At 43.6% G+C, this 18,737-nt stretch overlaps 1 long non-coding RNA gene across 1 annotated transcript; it reads right to left on the bottom strand.

The window, feature by feature from the left end:
* Nucleotides 1-7,405: 7,405 nt before the first annotated feature.
* Nucleotides 7,406-8,078, bottom strand: LOC126215016 (uncharacterized). The gene is made up of 3 exons (XR_007542075.1): nt 7,970-8,078; nt 7,705-7,811; nt 7,406-7,528 (listed from the first exon to the last, which is right to left on the bottom strand). It is a non-coding gene; the product is annotated as an uncharacterized LOC126215016 (long non-coding RNA).
* Between the last annotated feature and the right edge of the window lie 10,659 nt (nt 8,079-18,737).

Below are 18,737 nucleotides of genomic sequence, written 5' to 3'. Positions count from 1 at the left end.
CAAGTACTGGAGAATACGAGCAAGTGGAGCGACCAAGGTATCGGCACGTTCCATGACAGTGGGGAAAAGAGAATAGTCAAAGTGATGATGGAAGATTCGTTTTTTCATTCCTTTCTATATGCCAATCTTGTTCACAGAGTACGTGTGAACTCATTCTTCCAAATTGATGCCTTTGTCAGACTTCAGCTCACTATACGTTTTGTCATACGATAAACATTTTGTTTCTCTCTCTGTTCCAGCTACTACTACTTTCAGGAAGCCATCTTTTTTAAAAAATTTTCAGCTTTTGTTGCTCTCGCTCACAATCGCATTGTAATAAGTGTACGCGCGCACAGATGGCTCTGCTGCTTCGCATATCTGCAGTGCCCTAACTCGCTTTGACCATTTGGCGTTACTAGTCATTGCACAACAGGCCTCGAGGTGCGTTTACACAGGCCATATTTTACGGCAATGTGGGGCCGAAACAGTGCTGCCATCAATGTTGTAATAATAAACGCCATTATTGCGGGATGACTGGGTAATATTGCTGATTGAACGGGTTGTTGCAGTAGTTACCGACGTATTCATGAGTTGTTGCTGGTTTTGTCCACCAAAGGTGGAGACATGTTTAACATGTTCGGGCCATATCTTCCTCAGTCCCTATCTGTAAATGGTACTGAGTACTGAGCAATAATACAGACCGTCTGAGGGTGGTATTCACAGTTGGTGCGCAATATATCGAAGGAGACTGCAGAGCTTTCAAAATAATGACGCTAGCTCAGCACACCGTACTGTGTACGGGTAATATTTATGCAATAAAATGTAGTTTCTGCCGAGACCGAGAATAGCTCATTCGCTCTGAACAACTTTCCACAAAGAACTGAAAATAGTAAAATGAGGAAAGAAAAAAAAGTGTGCTGGATGACATGTATTAAAGCACCAAGCGGTACTTGAAAAAATCAAATTCCTGACTTTGTGAAAACATAATCCCCACAAAGAAATTTGTCCCAGTGATAAATTAGTTATTTTTTTCCCTTAAAAGAAGTATGTAATGCAAGGCCCCTCCTCGACAGGAACAAATAAATGAAAATCCGAGGATGCCAAATCTGGACTGTAGGGGGATGACATGGTGTAGGGTGACCAGACGTCCCATATTTTAGTGGATCATCCCGTATATTTATAGTGCGTCACATTTTGTCTCGCCAAAATATATACGTGTCGTATTATGTCCCGTCTTTCAATAACCACCGTTTATATTGAACTGATGTGTTCCTAAGTAATATGTAACATTGAGTAACTGTAGAAGAAATGTGGTCGTACCCAAAGAATAAAGAAAATACGTTCTTTGATTAAGTAAATTGAATGATGTACTGTTTTAGAAGTTCTTCAGCTATTAGTACGATCGTAACGTTTCTATGCACTCAGCGATCTTATTCACGAAATATCGCCCGGGTTGGTATTAACACTACCATGACGTCATGTCCGACTAAAGACATCACATAATTAAGACACACTCCGTGTCCCTGTACTGTATTCCCTTTACTTCGATTATTTATAGTTGGGGAAAGGATTGGACTGCGAGGGACGATAGACAGCCACCCACTCACTCACTCACTCACTCACTCACACAAAAAACAGTACTTTAATAAATGTCGATTCTTTTCTGAATGCTTTTCTCGGGCCTCTGGGTGGCATTAATACAATCCAAGCCCAAAGTTGCAATGTAATACATCTTGGCACGCACAGACGGCTCTGCTGCTTTGCATATCTGCAGTGGCGGAGTTCGCTCTATACGTTGCTAGCCAACGCCCAAAATGCCCATAGGTGTGTTTACTCGTGCCGTATTGTACGGCAACTTGTGTTCGCAATAATGTTGCCATCAGTGTTGTTGCAGTCAATGGCAATATTGCGGGATGACTGGACAGTATTGAACGACTTGTTGCAAATAATGCTACGTATTGCAGGGGTGCTGCCGGTTTTGTCCACATTGTGCATGGTCGGGTCATATGTTCCGCTCTCCTTGTCTGTAATTGCTTACCAATATCGAGTACCATGCAATAATACAGACCGTCTGAGACTGATGTTGACTGACTGGGCGCAGTATATTGAAGGAGACACTTGTTACTCGCTGCACTGCACATTGAACCGTGTAAGGGCAGTATTCCGCAATAAAAGGAAGTTCCTGCCAACACAAGAGTTCATTCTCTCCGAACAACTTTCCGCAAAGAACTGAAAAATAGTAAAATGACGCAATAAAAAGGAGTGCGCTAGAGGATAAGCATTAAAGCACAAAGCGGTACTTTGAGAAATCAAATTCCTTACTCTTTAGGGAACGCTGCGTATCTCGTTGTCCACAATAGTAGAGAAAACATTTTTAGAAACTTACGTTAATACTGTACCCATATATGTATGTGTTATACATACTTTAAGCTATAACTACACAGATCATACATTTTTTAACTAGCGCTAATTAAACGTCAAACTACCTTGCAGTACTAATCGAGTAAATATTTTGTGTTACTGTTGTCGCATGCAAACACACGTGTAAAATAACTTCTCGCATTGCCTTTCTGATTTCAGAAATGGAAACTCAGCTCCAGTTCATTCGGTAAATACAAACATCGTTTGTGGCATTTTAGTAATAAGTTTGCATACGTCAAAGTGAATCTAAAGGTGTGAAACCACAGTGCTGAAGGGGGCCTTGCTCCAAGATTGCATTTCTGGGTCATTCTCCCTGACTTGTAATTTTGAATGTGTCAAACCTCGCTAGCCCTGAAAATTATAGACATAACGATGCCATAACGTGCTTCTCCCCACATACCAAATATTAGGCTTCTAATGTGTGTGATTTATTCAAAGTTCATCAAAATCGAAATTGATGAAATAAAAAAAAAAATTATTCGAAGAATCTGATATAGAATGCCTTATTTTCCATATGTTTAAATATATCATTTTTACAACCTTTCTAAGTTTACAGATCGTACCAGAGGAACGTACTGACATCTGTGTTATCATAGTTGTCCCCATAAAAAAATGTGCTATGACAAGGAAACTGTTTACGTCACTACGACTGAGACTGTGGATTATACACAGTTCGTCCAATTTACGAAACATTTCCAACACTTGTAAAAAGTACGTAAACACTGGTATTTTGTAGATCTTGCTTCAATAAGACTCATTAAGCTAACTAGCTTGCATCACAAAATCTGTCTGCTGTTTCTGATTCTCTATTCCAGTCCAGAACATTAGCAAATATTCCCCCACCTCCAGGGCTGTGAAATATCATTGCAACAGCGCTTATGTTATTGGTAAATCCAGTCTGTTCAAATGAATGTATGTAGAAACATATAGCTATATTAAGCTGCTGCAGTTGGATATGAACTTCTCGGGAGAAGTATATAAAGCTCCGCTACTCGAAGACAAAATTTAGTTCCAGGTTAATGAAAAAGAAGAAAAAAACAGTGTCCATGATGTTGGTGCGAACATTAGCGATAAACACGAGATTTACACAAATCTGTGTATCCCTCTACACCCAGAAACGAATAGGACTAGTCAGTGAACATAATAAAGAGCTGCACTTTCTTCATGATAAATTGCTTGTAGTTTTGGAAGAATATAAGCTTAACTACATTTTTAAATGTGGGGTATATTTTCAAGGGCTTTTTTTTATATTTCATGGTGCCAACACACCTTAATTTTGTCCACAGAATTGCGCTCTGATTACATTAATCTAGTGGTGGGCAGGAAATCGCGTGTCTGTTAGAAATCACAGTGACTGAGAAGTCACAGATATCACAGTAGCAACTTTACAGAATCTAACAGCGATTTCAGTCACAGTTAGCAGTTGCAAGTAGTATTTCACATTCAAAGACGTGAGCCATCTATTGGTCGAATTTAGCACTGCTTTCTGTGATTTCAGTGACAAGTTGCAACTAAGAGTCGCAAGTAGCATCTAAAAAGCGCGGTTAACAGTGGCATCTGTTGGCCAAAGTTCGTACTACGCCCATCTCTGCGATACACTATTGAGTCCAACTGCGATTTCCGTGACAAGTCGCAACTAATTGTAAGAGTCGCAAGTAGCAACTAAAAGCGCAGTTAGCACTGCCATCTGTTGAGCAAAGTTCATACTACGCTATTCGCTACCGAGTCAAACTGCGATTTCTGTGACAAATCGCAACTAAGAGTCGCAAGTAGCAACTAAAAAGCGCAGTTAACATACTTTTCCTAGTGCCATCTGTTCACCGACGTACATACTTCGTAATGAGAGCCTTGTGCCTCACGAGATCGATGTGCTATGTGTGCATATGAAGGGCTTATTTCAATAGTGGTACAAGTCCATTTTTGTTCATTTTGAGATACAGAGTTGTAAAGTTAAATGAGCACTGAAATCTGCAGTTGAGATACCAGAAATATTCAAGCATATGGCTTCTTGCTAGAGATGAACCTTTATTTATGTTTGCTTGGATCATTAATTTCAGAAGCATTATAGACAGAAAAGTGGAGGTATCACTATTGAAATAAGCCTTTCATATTATATGACGACATGCACATTCAGCATCAGTTATGGTTGGTCAAATACTGCTGTGATTCTGAATGTATTATATTAATAAGAAGCAACATTGCCTTTTTCTCCTGAAAATATCAAGTAACGTAACAAATGTGTTTGATTCTGCTTCCAATATGACAGTTTTGGTAAATACTCCACATGCCTACAGGACTTTGCAATGTTAACACAGCAGAACTCAGACATCTGTATAAGTGTAGAGAAATGAAAACAGTCATATGAATGCCTCACTTTTGTTCCGACACAGTTCAAGACTCGGGAGAAAAGTTTTACACCTGGTGTTCTACATGGCAACTTCACACACAAGAACTTTTTGCCGACACTACTACCACGTACATAAGTAAGCTTTTCCTGTGTTACTTTCAAGTAATGCACTTAAGCTATTCCCAATTTAACTGGAAGATCTGTACTTCCCACTTTCACATCAAAAGCCTCTAAATGCATATTGTAGACTTCAGGATATGTTACAGGTCAGTGTCACACCAAGATTGTGGAGAAAGGGGGGGGGGGGTGCATGTCACTCTCCAACAAGTGTTTACCAATAAGTAAGTGGCAGAAAATTACGTGTATAGGACGGCTTAAACATGTGGAAAATGAGATTTTTATTATTCACTCACTGTATTTAACATTTATTATGCCTTTAAAATCGCACAACAACTTCAATAAAACACAGTTTAATCATTCACACACTTATTTCACAATTATTTCACTTTTAAACTGCAAATCCTCTAAGAGCTGTCTTGAATCTTAACGAATCTCTCTCAACAGCCTTGATGAGGATAGATACGTACAGCAACTAGTAATCACAGTCAGAACTGCATCTGCAAAAACACAAGGATTATTAAAAAATTTTTGCTGTCACTAATTACTAGCAATATAATTGACAGAGTAGATTACTAATATTTGCTATAATGAATGTCACATTTGCAAGAACGATCTCACTGAAGTAATTAAGTCCATCGAAACGCTTAGAAACTAACCTCTCGTCTGACGAAAACGGTCTAAAGACGCAGTGGCAAATTTCTTCAGATCTGCTGACAATGATATTTTGAGTTATCACTTTACTGAGTGACTGAAATGTAGTTCAGGTACCTGTGAACATAGCAATATGTTAGAATTCATTTTCTAAACACGAACTATTACGGTACTGGACGGCTACTTATATATTAATTACACTATTAATATTTTCACAGTTGTTTCTTTAATACAAAATTAAAGCCAATGGAAGAAAAAACGTAAAACATACTTGCCAATGACAGGTTTGTTGCGATGCAATTTTCTGTGTTGACAGATGTAACTTTTTCATATGGTGGTAAGTCGCAGAAGTAGCAGAAGTCACGGAAATCGCGGAAGGATACACGACCTATGTTCCTTAACTGCGACAAAAACTACATTAATCACTTCTGATGCAGTACGCCACGCTACGCGTATTTAAAAATCTCTACGCAATAGTGGTGGGCAGGAAATCGCGTATCTGTTAGAAATCACAGTGACTGAGAAGTCACAGATATCACAGTAGCAACTTTACAGAATCTAACTGCGATTTCAGTCACAGTTAGCAGTCGCAAGTAGTATTTCACATTCAAAGACATGAGCCATCTATTGGTCGAATTTAGCACTGCTTTCTGCGATTTCAGTGACAAGTCGCAACTAAGAGTCGCAAGTAGCAACTAAAAAGCGCAGTTAGCACTGCCATCTGTTGAGCAAAGTTCATACTACGCTATTCGCTACCGAGTCAAACTGCGATTTCTGTGACAAATCGCAGCTAAGAGTCGCAAGTAGCAACTAAAAAGCGCAGTTAACATACTTTTCCTAGTGTCATCTGTTCACCGACGTACGTACTTCGTTATGAGAGCCTTGTGCCTCACGAGATCGATGTGCTGTGTGTGCATATGAAGGGCTTATTTCAATAGTGGTACAAGTCCATTTTTGTTCATTTTGAGATACAGAGTTGTAAAGTTAAATGAGCACTGCAAAATCTGCAGTTGAGATACCAGAAATATTCAAGCATATGGCCTCTTGCTAGAGATGAACCTTTATTTATGTTTGCTTGGATCATTAATTTCAGAAGCATTATAGACAGAAAAGTGTAGGTAATGGACTTGTACCACTATTGAAATAAGCCCTTCATATTATATGACGACATGCACATTCAGCATCAGTTATGGCTGGTCAAATACTGCTGTGACTCTGAATGTATTATATTAATAAGAAGCAACATTGCCTTTTTCTCCTGAAAATATCAAGTAACGTAACAAATGTGTTTGATTCTGCTTCCAATATGACAGTTTTGGTTAATACTCCACATGCCTACAGGACTTTGCAATGTTAACACAGCAGAACTCAGACATTTGTATAAGTGTAGAGAAATGAAAACAGTCATATGAATGCCTCACTTTTGTTCCGACACAGTTCAAGACTCGGGAGAAAAGTTTTACACCTGGTGTTCTACATGGCAACTTCACACACAAGAACTTTTTGCCGACACTACTACCACCTACATAAGTAAGCTTTTCCTGTGTCACTTTCAAGTAATGCACTTAAGCTATTCCTGATTTAACTGGAAGATCTGTACTTCCCACTTTCATATCAACAGCCTCGAAATGCATATTGTAGACTTCGGGATATATTACAGGTCAGTGTCACACCAAGATTGTGGAGAAAGGGGGGGGGGGGGGCGGCACGTCGGTATCCAACAAGTGTTTACCAATAATAAGTGGCGGAAAATTACGGGTATAGGACGGCTTAACATGTGGAAAATGAGATTTTTATTATTCACTCAATGTATTTAACATTTATTATTCCTTTAAAATCGCACAACAACTTCAATAAAACACAGTTTAATCATTCACACACTTATTTCACAATTATTTCACTTTTAAACTGCAAATCCTCTAAGAGCTGTCTTGAATCTTCACGAGTCTCTCTCAACAGCCTTGATGTGGATAGATATGTACAGCAACCAGTAATCAGTCAGAACTGCGTCTGCAAAAACACAAGGATTATTAAACAATTTTTGCTGTCACTAATTACTAGCAATATAATTGACAGAGTAGATTGCTAATATTTGCTATATCACATTTGCTAATATTTGCTGTATCACATTCGCAAGAACGATCTCACTGAAGTAATTAAGTCCATCAAAACGCTTAGAAACTAACCTCTCGTCTGACGAAAACGGTCTAAAGACTGGCAATTTCTTCAGATCTGTTGACAATGATATTTTGAATTATCACTTTACTGAGTGACTGAAATGTAGTTCAGGTACCTATGAACATAACAATATGTTAGAATTCATTTTCTAAACACGAACTATTACAGTACTGTGTGGCTACTTACATATTAATTACACTATTAATATTTTCACAGTTGTTTCTTTAATACAAAATTAAAGCCAACGGAAGAATAAACGTAAAACGTACTTACCAATGACAGGTTTGTTGAGATGCAATTTTCTGTGTGGACAGATGTAACTTTTTCATACGGTGGTACGTCGCAGAAATCGCAGGAGTCACAGAAATCGCAGAAGTAGCAGAAGTCACAGAAATCGCGGAAGTAGCAGAAGTAGCAGAAGTCGTAGAAGTCGTAGAAATCGCGGAAGTAGCAGAAATAGCAGTGGCGGAGGGATACGCGACTTAGGTTCCTTAACTGCGACTCTTAACTGCGACAAATCACAGTTAAGAATAACAGATACTGAAAAGTAGCATTCACAGAAATCACTGATATCGGAAAATCGCAGTTTAGCCCATCACTACTACGCAATCATAGTCTTCATTCACTGAAATCACTGATATCTGAAAATCGCAGTTTAGCCCATCACTACATTAATCACTTCTGATGCAGCACGCCACGCTACGCGTATTTCAAAATCTCTACGCAATCATAGTCTACAAACATATAGCCGCCCTTAAAATATTTGTAGGGGCGGCATTTAGGTTGTCCCCTTGTATATCGCTATCTTGTTCACACAGTACATGTGAGTGCATTCTTACCAATTGATACTTTTAGCTAGCTTGACCTCACTACACGTTTTTCCATACGATAGACATTCTGTTTCTCAATGTTCCAGCTAGTGCTGCTTTCAGGAAGCCATCTTTTCTTTTGAAATCTATAAGTTTTCGTTGCACTCCCTTACAATCGCAACGTAATACGTCTTTGCGCGCACAGATGACTCTGTTGCTTCGCATATCTGCAGTGGCGTAGCTCGCTCTAAGCATTTGGCGTTGCTTGTCATCGGACAACAGGTCTCAAGGTGCGTTTACAAGGGCCATATTTTACGGAAATGTGCAGCCGCAATAGCGCTGTCATCAATGTTGCTGCAATAAACGCTATTACTGCGGGATGACTGGGCAATATTTCAGATGGAACAGGCTACTGCAAGTAGTTGCTGACGTCTTGCTGAAGTGTTGCTGGTTTTGTCCACAGGAGGAGGAGACTGTTTAAGGGGACCACACCCTGCCTATCTAACCCATGTTAATTTAGGCAAGTATTTGAACTATTTCTGAAAAAAATTATTTGATGCAGGACCTTAATATTTTTACTGTGTGTTACATGATGCTAATAGTCAACTGTACTAAAATTACGGTATCCATTTTATAGTTTTTAAGAAATACTGTTTCAAATTTGTTAACAAAAAATATAAATTTTTTGTGCAGAAAATATTTTTTTGTGATCTTCCTAATGGGGAATGTTAATCAATGTAGTACCAGAGGAGGCTTTTTATGTTATGTAAGGACTGAAAATTTCATTCATTTATCTATGATGATTTCTGATATAATGGGCATATGTACTGAAAATTTTAGTTTGCGGGTAATTGACTTTAAAGAAAAAACTTTTGAAATTTGATACTTACAGTTATTTAAAACTGTCTTGCTGCCTATGATGGCCCTTCTTTGGCCTCTAGCAGGTCTTCAAGCTTTTTTTTCACCTTCCTGGATGTCTGTCTTGCTTTCTTGGCCACATTAGATGCAGACCTGTCTGCATTGGCTATCCTCATTTTATCGCAATGTTGCAACCCAGTGATCATATTTTCACCAGCATTAATTCCCAGCTTTTTCAGTACCCAACACTTTCCAATATTACCACAGTTGAATGTAATAACAGCATCATGAACTCCTAGTTTCACTCTATGCATGCCTACAAATACAACTTTAGGAAGTCTGTTCCAAAGTATGCTGTTGAAACATTCATTTGGGTTGTGTGTCTGCCCATGCAGACATTTCATTACGTCAGGATGAGCCAAGTCTCTGAAAATAGGTTTAATTGCTGTAATAACAGCAGCAGGAAGAGAATGGTGGTACATTCAGTTTTTCAAATTTATTTGGTGGTTGATGTAAGTTCATCACTGAACAAACTGTTGTCCCTGCAGCCATGCTCTTGCCAATAGATTGTACGTGGCACATAAACACACTTGGTAGGAAAATGCTCTTTAAATGCTGGAAATTTTTTTTCAGCAAAATCCTTTGCAGAATACTCAAATAAAACCTTAATCTATCGAAATACGATAAAAACCGAAAATCGAAAATCGATTTTTTTTCGAAATGAACCACTGTGTGGTCCCCTTAACTTGTTTGTGCCATGTCTTCCTCAGTCCTTGTCTTTAAATGGTTCCCAATTTTGAGTACTGCGGAATAATACAGACCGTCTGAGAATGGTTCTGATGGTTTGTGAGCAGGATATTGGAGACTGCAGAGCGTTAAAAATATTGACGCTTGATTCAAGGCACTATTTGTCTTACTGCTGAGCCATTTTCCCCACAGATACTTTGACCATCTTGTTGTTGCTGAATTTTTATCCCCATAATGCGTCCTTGAGGGGACCAAATAAATGAAAATCCGAGGAAGCTAAATCTGGACAGTAGGGAGAAAGACATAGTGTAGGTTGACCAGACGTTGCCCAGTGAAAATACATGGTGTCCCACTCAAACCTCCCTGATTCCAAGGACCCAGGAGAGAAAAGCACAGGAGATACAATTAAAAATGCACCACATTGTAGAGCATCTCAAAGAATTTACATTCCCACGTCACAAGTGCCAAGTGCAGCATGGTCGTATGAAGTGAAAATGGCGACTCCAAAGCAGCACGTGCAAGCAGTAGCGTGGATTGCAGAAACGAAATCGCCGATTATTAGATTATAGTTTAGTGTATGAATGTGATAAACCTGATTTGAAAACAAGGAATAGTATAGGAAATTTCTAACAGGAAGTGTTTTGAAACATTCTAGCGGTGCACGTTATGGAGTTTCAGAAGAGACAGTGGTGTACATCAGACGAACGTTTCTCAGAAGCCCACGTAAGTCAATTCGTCAAGCATGCAGGCAACTTGATGTACCTCGATCAACGTTGCATCGTGTAGTTCACCAGCGTCTTCGTCTATGTGCTTACAAAGTGCAAATTCTGCAACATCTCACGAAGAACGACAAACCACGCCGACAACAATTTGCTGCAGCATATTGTGTATCTGGACATGTTGGAGCAGTTTGTGTAGCCTCAGGTACAAGACTTGCAACCCAACATCGTATTTCAAGATGGAGCTCCGCCGCATTGGCCAACGGCTGTTCCCAAGTTCCTGGATAGGAAATTTCCCAGTCGTTGGATCAGATCCATTGCCTAGCCACCACGTTCACCCAACGTCACGCCGCTTGATTTCTTCGTGTGGTGATTTGTGAAGGACTGCGTGCGTGCGACGAAAGTGGACGATATTCCTACATTGCGACATTCACTAATGCGATTGCAAAAATAACAGGAAATTTTACAAAGAACTTGGCGAGAAATTGAATGTAGACTCGATATTCTTCGTGCTGCAAATGGTTAACATGTAGAGGTATATTGATGTTAAATAAATTCTATGAGATGCTCTACAATGTAGTTCACTTTTCATTGTCATATCTATTGTGGCTTTTTCTTCCTGGGTCTTTGAAATCAGAGTGGTTTGAGTGGGAATCCCGGTGTATGCGGTACATATGTCCCGTCCCGTCTTTCAATAACCACCCGTTTGTTTTGAACTGGCTTGTTTCTAACAAGGGAACCTCCCCATTGCACCCCCTCAGATTTAGTTACAAGTTGGCACAGTGGATAGGCCTTGAAAAACTGAACACCGATCAATCGAGAAAACAGGAAGAAGTAGTGCAGAACTATGAAAAAATGAGCAAAATATACAAACTGAGTAGTCCATGTGCAAGATAGGCAACATCAAGGAGATTTTGAGCTTAGGAGCGCCGTGGTCCCGTGGTTAGCGTGAGCAGCTGTGGAATGAGAGGTCCTTAGTTAAAGTCTTCCCACGAGTGAAAAGTTTAATATTTTATTTTCAACAAGTTATTATCTGTCCGCCTGTCTGTCTGATGTGATCAGTTTTTTGGGAGTGTTTATCACATCCACAAGAAAACCTAAATCGGGCAAGGTAGAAGAATCTTCTTACCCATTCGCCAAGTGTACAAGATAGGTGTGTCGACAACATATTACTGTCATGTGACGCACATGCCGTCACCAGTGTGGTATAGAATATATCAGGCGTGTTTCCCTGTGGAGGAATCGGTTGACCTATGACCTTGCGATCAAATGTTTTCGGTTCCCATTGGAGAGGCACGTCCTTTCGTCTACTAATGGCACGGTTTTGCGGTGCGGCCGCAAAACACAGACACTAAACTTACTACAGTGAACAGAGACGTCAATGAATGAACGGACAAATCATGACTTTGCAAAAATAAAGAAATTAAACCTTCCACTCAAGGGAAGACTAGAACCAAGGACCTCTCGTTCCGCAGCTGTCCACGCTAACGACGGGACCACGGCGCTCCTGAGGGTATATTGTCCTTGATGTTGCCTATCTTGTGCATAGACTACTCAGTTTGTATACTTTGCTTATTTTTTTCATAGTTCCAGATAGCTTCTTCCTGTTTTCTCGATTGATCTGTGTTCAATTTTTCAAGGCCTATCTACTGTGCCAAATTGTAACTAAATCTGAGGGGGGTGCGGTGGCGAGGTTCCCTTGTAAGTAGCTTTGTAACGTAAGCAAATGTAGAAGAAATGTGGTCGTAACGAAAGAATGAAGAAAATACGCTCTTTGATTAACTAAATTGGTTGAAGTACGGTTTTATACGTTCTTAACCTATTAGTACGTTATCTTTATGCATTCAGCGATCTTACGAATTTGTTCCTGTGAAGTCTTGCCCCACTAATGCGCTGAGATATCGTGACATGACGTTACTAATATCCAGCAGCTGTCCCGTATATTTATGGAACACTGGGAAAAGCTCTAAACCCACAGCATCCATATCATGAAGACTTAAGACCACTACATGCCCCTGGTATTTACCTTGCTTTAGTTCTTTATAGTGAGGGGTGGGATTGGGAGGGGGAAGGAGCAAGGTTATATTGGAATACCCACAGTTAACTGCAGGCAGGAAGGAGGAAAATCACGTACATTTTGCTTACCCACAAAAAAAAAAAAAAAGAGATGGGGCCCCTCCACGCCCGCACCAACGTGGTGACCAAACCAAAAGTTCTACTGTCACCTCCGTAAAACATGTTAGTTATCTAGTAAGTGGATCACAGGATGCTGGGCTGTGATGTTGTCCGTGCGTCTGGGTAAGACTACGCATTAACACGGTCCATCAGGTGATAGATAGTGGACGAAGCGCGAGTGAGGGTAGCGATTTGAAGAGCAGAGGGAAAAAAGTGCCATGGCTCGTGCCGTGGGAAAAAAACCTCTGCGACAGTGGGATGGGTAGTAAGAGCAGTAGTGGCTTACTAGCTACGATAGCTCATGCAAGGTTGGATTTGTTAGTATGGGTATCATGCATCATTACCGTGACAAGCGATGGCGATGTATCCCAGTGGCTGCAGCTGCTACATTCCTGGAACATTCAAGATCGTTATACAGTAGTGGGAGATCGGCCATAGATCGTCTCACTGTGTGGGGGATGTGTGGAGCTTGTTTGCATGCGGTGTACGGTACGGCTTCCCTGTGTGGTGCCAGTTATTCGGCAGTGTATTTCAGCTGGATATCCAGTAATAGCGTCTGATTAACAGGGGCTCGCCTGTGCCGTTATGTTTGCGTATGCTTGGCCATAGATGTTATGCCCTTACAAGTATGTCTTTTGGTCTTTTATGTTTCCATCTATGGTTATGGTCGTAGTTCCCCAGATTCAGAATAAACGGGTTCTGCGAATGTCTGGAGTTTCTGTATAGTCTTGTGGTGAGTTTGTGGATTACCTCCGTGAGAGTCTCAAGTCGGTATTCCCGGTGAAGGTCCGCGATGCGTGTGTATCGTGGAGCATTGCTTATGATTTTGAGTACTTTGTTTTGTATGAGCTGCAGACGGCGCAGGCGTGTAGGCGCAGCGTATCCCCAGACAGGAGCTGCGTACGTCATCAGGGGTCGGATAAGTGTCACGTACATGGACCTCGACACCCTTCTGTTCAGTGTGCTACGCCTGTTGAGCATAGGATAGAGCTGTTTGAGCCTCGCGCTAGCTCGGTTGGTCATGTGTTGTATGTGGTCCCCCCAGAGTAATTTCCGGTCCAGCCAGACACCGAGGTATTTGACTTTCTCGCGGAAACGTATTGGACGTGCATGTAGGGTTATTGGTCTGCAGTAACGGTGTTTGCGCAGTTGCTTCGGTCTTCTAGTGAACAGAACGGCTTCGCACTTGTCGACGTTTACTCTAACACGCCATTTCTCCAACCAAGGCTCGGCCACTCTGAGTGCAGTCTGTAGGCGTGACGTAATGTTTGATGGTTTCCAATCTTGCGCAAGGATGGCTGTGTCATCCGCGTAGATTGCCATCATTGTGTTGTGTGTGGTTGGGAGATCGTTTATGTAGAGGTTAAACAGTAGGGGCCCTAGGATGCTTCCCTGGGGTACTCCCGCGTGTATACCGTGTCGTGTTGATTGTTTTCCCTGCACATCAGTGTTGAAACTCCTGTCTGTGAGGTATGAGTGTATTAGACGCAGCAGCCCGTCGGGGAATCCCGCGTCGCTGAGTTTGCGGATGAGGCCGTTGTGCCATAGACGGTCGAAAGCCTTTTCGATGTCCAGGAACACTGCCCCTGTAGCTTTGTTTATGTTGAAACCATGTGTTATATGTTCAACGACCCGTAGGAGTTGTTGTGTTGTGGAGTGGTGATTCCTGAAGCCGAATTGCTCCGGTCTCAGGATGTCATTTGTTATGCAGTGCCTAGTGATGCGTTTGAGAATCACCTTCTCAACAATCTTACTGAGCGAGCTCAGAAGGCTGATGGGTCGGTAATTTTGTGGGAGGCTGTGGTCTTTCCCCGGCTTCCTGAACATCAGGACCTTGGCCGTCTTCCAAAAGGCGGGGAAGTGTTTGTGTTTTAGTATGGCATTCGTTATGTGTGTTAGGTACTCAGTTGCTTTATCCGTGAACTCCTGGAGGACACGGTTTTGAATGCCATCATGACCAGGGGCTTTCCTAGCGGCGGAATGCATTATAGCCCAGGAGACTTCGGCTGTGCTAGCATGTCGAATGTCGTCGCGCGATGGTTGGGCTAGAATGCGTGTAACCTCTTGGTCAGAAGCAAGTGTGAACACTGGATCTGATGGTACCAGGTTCGGTGTGAATGACGCTGCGAGTGTTCGGGCCATTAGTTCTGCTTTCTCTTCCGCTGAGTATGCAGGTCCGTCGGGCCCTTGAAGCGTTGGGGTGTATATTTTCTCCCTGGTGAAGTGTCGGGCTAGTTGCCACACGCCAGGTCGTGTGGTGTCCAGCCCTTCAAGTTTTTGGTTCCACTGTTGTGTTCTATGTGTTTGTATTTTATCGTGTATCATGCCCTGTAGTCTGTTAATGTGCCGTTTGAAGTACGGACGCCTGGTGCGCTGCCATTGTCTCCTGAGGCGATTCCTCATTGAGATTAGGCCCAGGATTTCCTGGGGCAGGGCCGCACTGCGTTGTTGTGAGGTGCGATCAGGTATGGTGCCTGCCATTGCGTCCTGGACGGCGTTAGTGAGGGTTTCTACTGCCTCGTCAATTTGTGCTGTTTCATTAATTTCGTGTATAGGTGGGATGTGGCTATCGAGCGTTTGCTTGAACCTTGTCCAATTCGCACGCCCGTAGTCCAACATCTTGCGTTGTTCCATGTGCTGCAGTGTTTCCTCAATGTATAGTATTACAGGTTGGTGGTTTGAGGGCAGATCGTTTTCAACGGCAACGTTGAGTGTCGTTGTAATGCCCTTGATGAGGGCCATGTCTATCACGTCTGGCCTGAGTCCCCTCTGATAGGGAATGTGCGTCGGTTCAGTCGGCGCTTGTATAATGTAGTTTCTGCCAAGTGAATGTTCGTACAGTTTTTTGCCGTTGGGATTTCGTATACGTGAATTCCATTCTGGGTGTTTTGCGTTCAGATCTCCAGCGACTATTACTCGCGGTGAGATGTTGAGTAATGTGCTGATATCACGTGTTGAAATGCCTACAGGGCTGTTGTATACCGATATCAGTGTGGTGTAGGCTCCGTTGAACTTGACTCTGACGGCCGTAGCCTCGATTTTTTCCAGTTCAAGGAGCTCTATGTTTGTGTGCTCAATGTCTTTGTGTATGACGATTGCAGTTCCACCTGCCACGGCGTCGCCCGGTCGGTCGGTACGATAGAGACAGTAGCCAGGAAAGTTTAATTGTTTGTGCGGTTTAAGTTTAGTCTCGCTCAGTAGCGCTCCATGAACGCGGAAAACTCTGCCCTTTTGTTGTGGATCGAGTCTGCATTCCAGAACAGGATCCGTGATAGTGTGTGCGGGTCTGCGTTATGGGCCAGGTGTGGTATATTATTCATGTAAGAGTGTGAAAGAGTGTTGTGAAGGCGGTGTGTATGACAGCCCAGTATTGCCCGGGTTCGGCGCTCATGAGCTGGGTGATGAGTGTAGTGACGGCCATCAGCACCTTGGTAAGGATTTCAATGGTCGTGTGACGGGGGAATAGTGTTTCCAGTATTCCCCCAGGTGATGTGTTGGTGTTGGGTGTGGCAGCCTGAGGTGCTGTTGTGGGGTTAGCGGCCGCTTTTGCGGGTATTGGTGTGTTGTTTGGGGCGGCATTTGTGTTTTGTAACAGAGGTTGTGGCGCCTGCGTTACTTCTGTGGTGAGGGGGATGGTAGTGTGAGTTACAGTGTCGGTGTCTTGTTGACTGTTTTCCTGTGTGTTGCTGTTCTGTTGTTGCTGCGTGGCCTGTTGTGGTGATTTCGTGTTCCCCGCCCTGTGTTTGCGAGTACGTCTATTCCTCCTCTGGGCTTGGGGTTCGGGGGGTTCTTGTGTGGATGTGTTTTCCTGTATGTGGTGCGTTTCTTCGCAGCTCGTGATTTCCGGGAGTGGGGTCGTGTTGTTTGGGGGCATAGGTGTTGGTACCGATGCTTGTTGGGTTTCAGGTGTTGTCTGTGGCTGCTGTGTGGCTGTTGCAGCGGTTGTTTCACGTGTGTGTGTGTAGGGCGCTGAGGTTCCGCAGCCTGTGCCGTTCCGCCAGGGCGTGCAACCGTGGCAAACGTTACGCCGTTCCTTACTGGGTTCGGCGCTGGCCTTGGGCGTGATATGTCGTACAGTACCCTGCTTTTTTCTTGTTTTCTCTTCAGCGCCTGTTTGTATGCATTGCACTGTCTGAAGTTTGCCGCATGGGGTCCACCGCAGTTGGCGCAGCGTCGCTGGTTTGGTTGTATTTGTGTGCAAGTGTTGGATCTGTGGTTGCCAGCGCATCCGCGGCAGCGAGTTGCCAGGCCGCAGCGGAGGGGCGAGTGGCCGAACCGCTGGCAGTTGTTGCATTGTTGGGGGACGTTGGGTGGTTCGTAAAGTTCTACACGTACGTCCATCCGCAGAAAGCTCTTTATCTGCAGGATGGCGCGGGAATCAGCCGTGTCGGCTAACTCAACCATGTAGTGTGGTAACGGTGCGTGTGTACGGAACCCTGTCATCCGGGAGGCACTTTTACAGTCGAATCCCAGATAACAAAGGGCCGCATGTACTGTCTCGTTGGGGGTGCTGGGGTCCACTCCCTTGATCACGTACTGCTGGGTTCTCTCGTCCAGCGTTCTGTACGTGTAATGTTCGATCTTCCGATCTTTGAGGAAGGTCAGAAGATCTTTGTATTCGTTGTCTGTGGCAACGTACAGTGAGGCCCTATCCCCCGAGTACTTTGCATGTAATGTGCTGTTTATGTGCCTCTCCGCGAATGCAGTGTTAAGGGCACTAAGGTTCCCGTAGTTTTGTATAACAACTGGGGGGAAACCAGTCTTGTGTTGTGTGGGCACTGTTGTGGCTTTGTGTGCTTTGTTGTTGTTCGCCACAACTGTGTTTGCGTTTTGTTGTGTGTTAATGTTGCTAGCCTGAGGTGAGCTAGAGGGTGTAAGCAACAGCGCCTTTCGGTTGCCTAGCGAGTTTGGTTGCTCGCTTGTTTGTGCTGGTGTTTTTTTGGGTCTGCGTTTTGGGCCCTCCACCTGCCAGGGCTCTGTGTAATAGTTTTCTGTGTCCACATCCGCCGTCGCTGCCTCGATCTCTTGAGACTGCGGCGTCGGTGGGAGAATGGTGCATGACTGTCCAGTGACAGGTGAGTGTAATGTGATGCTAAGTGTACTTGTTTTTGTGGGAGAGACGTCCGCCCCGAAAAGTTCGGTGATTAGCCGGCGCGACTCGAGCTGCTTTTGCGCTTTCGCGCCAAGCTGTCGAGCGTCGCCAGCCGCTCCCTTGCCTTCGGTAGCGGGCGGGGCGCGAGTTCCGGCGGGTGCAGTCGATCCTCGCTTCTCTTGTGTTGCAGTCTTGCTGCGGGTGACAGCGGGGGAAGTGCTAGTAGCGTCCGCCATCTCGCACTTAGGATTATTTATTGGGTGGGAAGGGGGAAACGACAATTTTACTTTTCTCGAAAGGCGAGAGAAGTGTTGCTTGTTCCCTATGGAAGTGGGTGGTCCCTACTTTACGCTAACATGCGCTGTTCGTGCAAGCGCGGCACCTAAAGGAGGTGCGGAAGAAGAATGGCCTGCAGCACGCGGGCTTGGTCCCGTGAAGGAGCCCTGGTACTGCCTCAGAGTCCCTAAAAGAACGTGAGAAACACGTTGGGGGCGTTGGGTAACCGGAGGCTACCGGGAGCTGCGAGCCGAAGCTCTTTCGCGGCAGTCCGCGACTGGTTGCGCGGCTTTGCGTCGAAGGGGAGCGGGCTCAACCCTTCGGCACTCGGCCGGTAGCCGCTGCGCCGGGAGCGCACTCCCCGG

Source organism: Schistocerca nitens, chromosome 12 (assembly GCF_023898315.1).
Source record: "Schistocerca nitens isolate TAMUIC-IGC-003100 chromosome 12, iqSchNite1.1, whole genome shotgun sequence".
Lineage (NCBI taxonomy): Eukaryota > Metazoa > Arthropoda > Insecta > Orthoptera > Acrididae > Schistocerca > Schistocerca nitens.
Note: the sequence above shows the minus strand (reverse complement) of the source record. Positions and strands in the feature narration are given on the sequence as shown.